At 36.4% G+C, this 8,447-nt stretch overlaps 1 pseudogene across 1 annotated transcript in view; it reads right to left on the bottom strand.

The window, feature by feature from the left end:
* Positions 1-311: 311 nt before the first annotated feature.
* The window catches only part of LOC150083854 (uncharacterized), a 28,394-nt pseudogene continuing 20,258 nt past the window's right edge, over positions 312-8,447 (bottom strand). The window contains exons 5-8 of the transcript XR_016547095.1: positions 5,404-5,522; positions 4,953-5,205; positions 3,381-3,542; positions 312-715 (exon numbers count right to left, since the gene is read on the bottom strand). The product of XR_016547095.1 is annotated as an uncharacterized LOC150083854 (transcript). The remainder of the gene's footprint in view (positions 716-3,380; positions 3,543-4,952; positions 5,206-5,403; positions 5,523-8,447) is intronic.

Genomic DNA, 8,447 nt, shown 5'->3' with positions numbered 1-8,447 from the left:
CCCCTGTTTCTTTTTTTAGACTATCTCCCTCTTCTTGCTTTGCTGAAGGGGAGAGGGTCCAGGAAAAGAAACAGGGAAGAAGAGCGTTAGCTGGAGATGAATAGGAGAGTGATGATGGAAGAGGTATGGATGTACAAATCTACGTACCCCAATACTGTGGTTGAAGTCAGTTGGAGAAGGACACTGCATAAACGTAAATTTTTATTACAATAGCCACAGAATATCAGATCGCAGTGTATATGTCTGTTTATGAACAGTGCTGAGTTCCTTCACACATAAAGAAGACACAGTGCAATTAAGACACAATATAGTTAGTTATAACCATCTTTATTTATGTAAGCGTTTCTTAAATAGAATGGAAGGCCAAAAAATTCAAGTTGTCACATTTTTTTCACAGTTTAGATGTTGCTCTCTCTGCGTGGATTAAAAGAGTTTGTCTGTTTCAGCATCTTCAAGAAGTAATCCCGTGCAGAAACTGCACACCAAATCCATATGGTGGTACAATATTGAAGTGACTACGTTATTGAACAAAATAAAAAGAAAACAAAACATGCTTTTATGTAGTGTTATCAAATATCCAGTCCAGGTAGTGAGTAACTCTAGTATAAACGCCTGGAAATCCAGGTTCTCCACATCGGTAACCAAAGGACACAATCCCAATGATCATCCACCTGTCCTGGTTGTATTTTAGCATGAGAGGTCCACCGGAGTCACTCTGGAAAACAAAAGGTAAAGATGAAATCATTGGATAACTGACATTTATTGCAAAGATTATACAGGAACTACACAACAGACAGAGCCAAATGATCAAGTTGCCACTAAGAATGGATTTTTATATTTATCCTTATTTAATGAACTGACTCTGAACTCTATGCATTATTTTAAATATAATATTTTAAATCTTGGGCCAAATTTTGGATTTAAACATTTTTATAAATTCTAATAAAAATTCTTAATGTCTGAAAGTTTAGATTTTGGTTTTGTAAGAATTAACTACATAAGTTTTTTCATATTTACAGTTGAAATTACAAATGGGATTGTCAGAATCATCCTTATATTCTGAAACAATATTATTATGTCCGATCCTGAACAGTTATGGCTGCTTGAATTTAATAAAATGTCTGTGGAGATTTGAATGGTCAATAATAAAAATTATACAAATATATACTCCTGGCCAAAACGTATTTTTCCCAATTTAATTTTCAATTTTCTCATATTACGCCATCATCGAATATTGCATGATCCTTACTTTTGAGGTATAAATAGCCGGTCAGTCAGCAGTGAAAGTTGTGTTAAAGATAGAGAACTCCACTAATTCCTGTTCAAATTCTGAACCAAGAAAGTGTAAAGCTGTTATAAAGATGCTCAATGAAGGCATTACCAATGCCAGTGTTCGGAAGCTACCATTTCCAAATTGTTGAAACGATTTAGGGAAGAAGGAGCTATAGAAAGGAAGGCTAGAAGTAGCTGTCCGAGGATTTTTTCTGTTTGGGAGGACCGAATTCTAAAAAGGTTATGTCATAAGGATCGATTTTCTACCTCAATAGCACTTGCAGGCGACTGGAAACAATATACTTCAGTTGATGAAAGCAGCAGGACTTTCGCCGAAGACTGATTTCAGTGGGATATAAAGCCTGTAGACCCACGAAGAAGCCTCTTCTTTTTAAAGCTATGATGAAAAAACGTCTAGTTGGGACAAACACCACCACAAAAAATGGTCTGTTAATCAATGGAGAAACGTTACTTTCAGTGATGAAAGTCGCTTTTCGCTGCAGTTGGATGAACATTCGCCGCAATAGCAATGAATCAATGCTTCTGCAATATTTTGTTTCGACCCAAAAACATCCAGTTTCTATAAAGATATGAGGTGTAAGCCATGCAAAGTCACAGGACGGCTTCATTTTCTTCAAAATTAATTTTATTCTCCACACTGCAAATGACCATTGCCCATCATCAGAATGGATTTTCCAGTAGGACTACTTTTAGATTTTCCACTATGCCACACAGCTAAAAAGGTAATTTTTCATATTCTGTTATCTGTTTTTCGTTTATTTTTAATTAACATATCTATAATCAAATTAACTTTAATATTAGGTAAAAGAAGAAATTACGAGAAATGGCATTGCAGTCCTTCCATGATCTAAAATTTCACCTGATGCTAATCCAACAGAGAAACACCTTTGGAAGGAAATTGGCAAAAAAAATTCTCAACACCATCCAAGAAATAAGATTCAGCTAGTGGATTGAATTCCTAGGAGAGTAAACACTATTATTAAAGCTAAAGATGACCAGAGAATTATTTGTTGGGCCACGAATATGGAGAGGATGCCATTTCAAGTATTCCGTTGGCTCAAGATGTTTTAAGAGGGGCGTGAAACGGTAGAGATGAGACACGTGCCAGACGGCTAGAAACCACTCTAACTGACGACAGTGCCCAAAAAGTGAGAGCGTTAATTCGTCGAGATCGAAGATTACCATCAGAATGATAAAACGACGAACTGAATTTAAATCCAGACGTTGTTGACAAAATTTTAAATGAAGATTTGGCCATGCGAAAAAGTGGTTACGCGGGTTTTGAGCGATGAACAAAAACAAAACTACATGAAGACGTATCTTGATTTGCGAGAAAGATTAGAAATCGATCCAGACATGTTGAAACGATCGTTACTGGTGACGAAAGCTGGTTTTCTAGTAGGATCCAGAAACGAAACGCTAAAGTGAGGAGTGGTGGTACATGAAAATATCTCTGCGTCCAAAGAATCTCGAATGACCAAATAAAGAGTGAAAACGATCATGTGTTTGTTTGTTTTTTATTATTATTAAGGCATCATTCACAAAGAGTTTCTTCCAGATGGACAAACAATGAACCACAGAAATTCTCGAGCGGTTAAGGAAAAGAACCTTTCGTGTGCAACCAGATATCAATCAAAATTGGATCTTCCACCACGATAACGCACGATTCCATTCTGCCTTCTCCATTACAGAATTTCTGGTGCAGAAAAGCATTCCAGTCCTCTCGCAACCGCCGTATTAACCGGACCTTGCTCCGTGTGATTACTTTTGTTCCCAAAACGTAAAAAAAAATAAACAAAGACATCTAAAAAGAAATCATTATGAGTTGATAATGACAATTCAAAAGACTGTAACTACCATAAAGGGAGCTGATGAAGATCTCACCTTTACGGATGGAAATTCTTGGAGATGTTGTGTAGCTGCAGAAGGAAGTTACTTCGAGGGTGACCATTGCTGTTTTGCATAAAAAAAAAGTTTCTTCAATATTTTGGCCAGGAGTATATATAAATGACAGATCAAGGCAATATCACATGCCCCAATATGACAGGTGTTGTTTCAAATCTACAGGCAGTTTAATGAATACCCACTCTGCAAGAATCTTTTCCTCCTTCCCTGAGGCCTGCGCAGATGACGTGGGTCGCTCCACGTGCGAGGAACGCTGCTGATTTTAAGCGATAATAAGCGGCCATGCATTCTTTGAAGACACAATAGGAATTGCAACTTCACGAGGTTTTTTTGAGTGCTTCCATCTAGCGATAAGGAAGAGAACCACTGTATAATTTTAAAATGTGAGCATTTAAATACAACACAAAAATACCATTACAATCATTCATTAACTGATTTAAAAATAAATTAATTAATATGAGAATGGTATTTTATTACTTATAAGTAGTTTATTATTTCGTTAAATAATAAACTGCTTATACTCCTCAGTTTTCTAAGTTGATAAAGGCTTCCTTTGCTTTGGCTAAAAACGATTTTATCTCTATATGCTTTTTATTTATGCCTAATGGTTTTATTTTAAGCCCAGGAATTATTTATTTCTTCAAATTATATTCTAGAATAATTAATATCCTGTCTCCTGTTTCTTTTCTCTAAATGTAATAAGAAAGTTCTGCTTTTGTCCCAATCACTTTGAGCATAAACAACCAATTTTCTAATTTATCGTTGGGAAGATCAATTTTTAAAATGAAATTCCGCTGATTTAATTCTAAAGAAAAATGTAAAATAGGAATTCACAAAAGACTAACAAATATTGGCTATCTGTAGCTTTTTGTAATAGTCTACTTTGAGTGAGGTTAATCTGTCATTCTTGTAAGCATGGTCCTGCCTAGCTAGTTAAGCCTCCCTCCCCCCCAGTGACTAAAAGTTCATACCATTCCCGAAACAAGTGTAAAATCTATTAAGATTTTTCTCTTTCCGAAATCACAAAATTGCAAATCGTTGTTGGATTTTAGAGATATCAGCGACTTAGACCATATTGCGCGGTTGTCGGCAATTCTCTAATTCACCCGGAATTGGGTTCTTAAGCTTGCTGGTTAAAAACCCAATTTTTTTCTCGCAGAGAAAAAACTCTCCTCCTTCCACCTTTATTGGGAACCGAATCTCGACCTCTCCAAACTTCGCAGAACAAAATTCGCAGACCTGATTATAGAGACCCTTGGAAGAATTGATTATTAGAATAGTCGATTGCCCTCGTGGCTAGCACAGTTAGTAGAATCGCCGTCCTCCCCACACCCGGTGAAGAAAGACCTGAGTTCGAATCCTGTTGTGAGGAATTTTTACGGGCCTTTTTTCACAACGTGGCTGTGTTAGCGGTTTCAGGCAAGGGTACAGGGATTTTACTCCGGAAACTGGGGTTTTTCGTCCAGCAAACAGAAAATCGACCACAGAACCCACGTAGGTTACAGACAGTATACACGAAAGAAAATGGCCTTACTCGTTGATGCTGCTAAAACCCTACTACAACAACAACATGTCAAGTCAATTTTGTGGCTCAGATACAAGAAGAATCAGATCCAATATCGCATACAATATACATTGCTAGCTAAGAATTGAGCAACATCAAAAATTCAGAAAAAACAAAAGTGCTATATTTTGAATAAAGTTTTTCTTGTTTAGAAAATGACGTAGTTTTTTCTTACCTGAATAAGTGATACCCCAGCCAACCACAATAGGCATTTGCTCCATTGAGGTCAATAAATTTGTAGTCGACAGGTGGCAGACAAATCGGGGGCGATTTTATTAGAAAACTGAACTTCACTGGACAATTGCAAGAGGGCTATATCGTTATACTGGCCAGTGTAGGAGAAGTTTTGGTGGACTGTTACCTTCGAGATGGAGAATGGAAAGCCAGAGTCGAGATTGTGGGAACCAAGTTGTACCAGGAAAGCAGATGAGGGGCCTGTTGCAGAAACAAAGGTTTCAGATTATAGTTACTTCTTTGATTCCACCTAAAAGAGGAAACTATATTTTGACGCTTAGCTTAGACCACATCGAGATCATATTATGGTCCAGTTTTAGAATTATACGTTTGGGAGAGACATTATTTTTCATTCTTCAAGAGATGATAAGGAGAAATGTAACAAATTTAATACTTACATGATATCTTTCTCTGAGTTGGCGACACAGCAATGTGCTGCCGTGAGAATGTATCGACTGTTTATTAAAGATCCTCCACACAAGAAATGTTTGGGTTTCAGCCCATCAAATCTTTGAAATATTGCCGCCTGGGAAAATAACCAGAAAAATATTCATTGAAGAATTTTTTTTATTACAACTGGTATTAGTAAGACAGAATGATGCAAGGAAGAGGACTTTTTCTCAAACAGCCAAAAAAAAAAATAATAATAAAAGAAAATACATAAAATAAAACGGAATATTCATATTATTCCCAAAAAATATATAAATTAAAAAGGTAATCGAAATGTAAAAGTAACTGGAATGAGGTTGCGCAATTCCAGTTACTTTCTACATTTGTAACTTTTGTTAATTATATGGCGCCATGTGGTGTACATGTTTCCCGGTTACATTTCTGTTCTGAGAGCTTTCAGTCCTTCAATGATTTACCCTTTAGTTGCTAATTCCTACAAGAAGACAAACCCTATTCGGCTCGTATACTCAAAACTATTCCTTCATCCTTAATCAGAAGTCTTTCATGCTATCCAGTAATGACAGTAGATCTGCAGGATAATCAACTGACTAAGCGAGAGCACAAGTGTGGTAAGGGAGAAGAGAAGAGTGGAATGGGGTTTTAAGGGGAGCGTATTTTGTATTATTGGTACTGCGTTTTTTTTTATTAGGGTATAGGCCATTTTAGAGTGGTTCAGGATGCACCATCCCTCTTCGGGAACAATATTCAATCGTTAGGGCGGATTTGTGATTTGTTCGACTTCAGAGTTAACAACTGTTCAGAAGGAAAGCCTCGAGGGCGATACAGAGGAAGCAATGCTTGTGATATGCTAATGGAAAATAGGGTGGGAAGTAACGGTTATCCTCAGGAAGGATATATTTGACGTTGTCAAGAAATCAGAGAGTTGCTGAAGTTGAATATGGGAGCAGAGATGTTTTTTGTGAGAAATAAGATGACGGTTTGGAAGGATTCACGTAAACTAAGTTTTATTATTTTTTTCTGGAGACTATCATTTAAAGAAATGATTTAGGAAATCAGAGAGGTTAAGCGTGTTCTGCTGAGGAAGGTTACTCGAAATGGAAAGAACTTCAGTAGTATTATCATCAACAAAACTACAGATCAGAATTCTAGTCAATTGGAGAAGGTCATTAATATACACGAGGAAAAAAGTGGATAAAAGAACCAAACCTTGGAGAAACTCCAACATTAATTGGGATTAAATTACAGAAAGCCGTCTACCACAATAACAGTGAGGATCAGGTAGAAAACTGGCTATCTCAATGAAAATCTCGGAAGCCGGACCATATCATGGAAGGTTGATACGAAGGCTTCTGTACAAATTAAGACAGAAAAGTCTTAGAAAATGTCTATGGCAAGAGTTTCTCTAAATGCTTTCGTGGAATTTATCCGCAGACAAAGCTTAGATAAAGCTAAGAAATCACTGTGGATCGTCACTGGCAAAATCTATATTGGCGATCGATAATCAGATGGAAAGTTTGAAGATAGTGTAAGAGATGAAGATTGCTAGATTTTTTCTCATTTCAGAAAGAGCAATGGGATATAACTGGAAACGAAAGATTTGTCATCCTTTTTTAGGAACTTCTTTTGTGTAAACAAATTTCTATCTTCTTCGATTCCTATTAAGCACGATAAATCATCCTTTCCACAGATTTAGTCTGCGCGGGTAGCACAGTGAAATCGTCACCGTCCTCACCACACTGGGTGTGAAAAAGAGCAGTATTCAAATCCCGTCGAGGACACGAGGAACTTTTATAGGGTTTTTTTCCCACTTCGTGGCTGAGTTAGTCGGTCTCAGGCGTAGATAGCAAGGTTTTTCTCCGGAAAAGCGGGCGTTTCGTTAAGCGAAGCAGGCAAATCGACCAGAGAAAACACAATTTAGAGACACAATACGCATGGGTAGTTTGAAAGTAACTTTCCAGGTGATCCTAATATAATAGTTTTTTTTTTCATAGATTTAGGATAGATCTTTTACCATCCTCTTATACTTTTGTTTTAATTTAAGTGCCTTCCTGTTCCATAGTTAATAAGTGGGGTTGCAGAATTTAAACGAGGGGAAAGAATCTGGCAGAAGGCCCTCGCTGTGGAAGACCTGCAAGGTCCACTCCAGAAGTTATTGACTGTGCATTGATCGGGTTGATTCGGTACATTGCCAGCGTCTTGGGCATCCCATTGGAACCAGAGTACCACATAATCACAGAGGTTCTCGTTATGAAAAAGATGTCAGAACGAGGAGTCCCAAAGTTGCTGACAGCAGATCAAAAACCCACGAGATTTAATTTATTGTAAAGTCAAGTTAGCATTTGCATCGTTTTGAAGTAGATCCAGCAAATTTTCCTGCCAAGTTTTCGACCATGAATGAAACGTTGGACTGTTAGCCCCAAACAGTGGAAATACAGCTCTGCTCCCCCCCCTCCAAAGAAAGCCAAGTCGATTCTTCTAATTTTGGGAGGGGGGGGGGGATGTTGTAGGAGTTCTGTTAGTGGATTACCTTCCGAAAGGCCAGATAGTCACAGAGGCTTATTACAGAGACTTTATGAGGCATTTGTGGGAAAATATCAAAGACAAACAGAAATCCCAAAAACTTGCCATACAAACCCAAAAAATCAACAAAAAAACTAAAAAACTAATTAAACAAAACAAACACAAAAAAAAAAACATAACAACTTAAAACTAAAAAAATAACTCACAACAAAAAAAAACAAAATAAAAAAAACAACAAAAACAATAAAAAAAAAACAATAACAAAAAAAATAAAAAAACACAAAATAACAACAACAAAATAAAAACAAAAAAAACAAAAATGAATAAAAAAACTAACAAAAATACAAAAACAAAAAAATAAAAAAACAAAAATAAAAAAACAACAAAAAGAAAAAAAACCAACCACAAAGAAAAACAAAAAAACAAAAACAAAAAAACAACTCCAAAAAAAACAACAAATAAAAAATCAACAAAATAAACAACAAAAAACAAAAACTAAAAAAATGATACAAATACAAAA

Source organism: Mastigoproctus giganteus, chromosome 6, assembly GCF_048544385.1.
Source record: "Mastigoproctus giganteus isolate SK-2022 chromosome 6, ASM4854438v1, whole genome shotgun sequence".
In the NCBI taxonomy this organism is placed as follows: domain Eukaryota; kingdom Metazoa; phylum Arthropoda; class Arachnida; order Uropygi; family Thelyphonidae; genus Mastigoproctus; species Mastigoproctus giganteus.
This window is presented reverse-complemented; position numbering and strand designations above follow the sequence as displayed.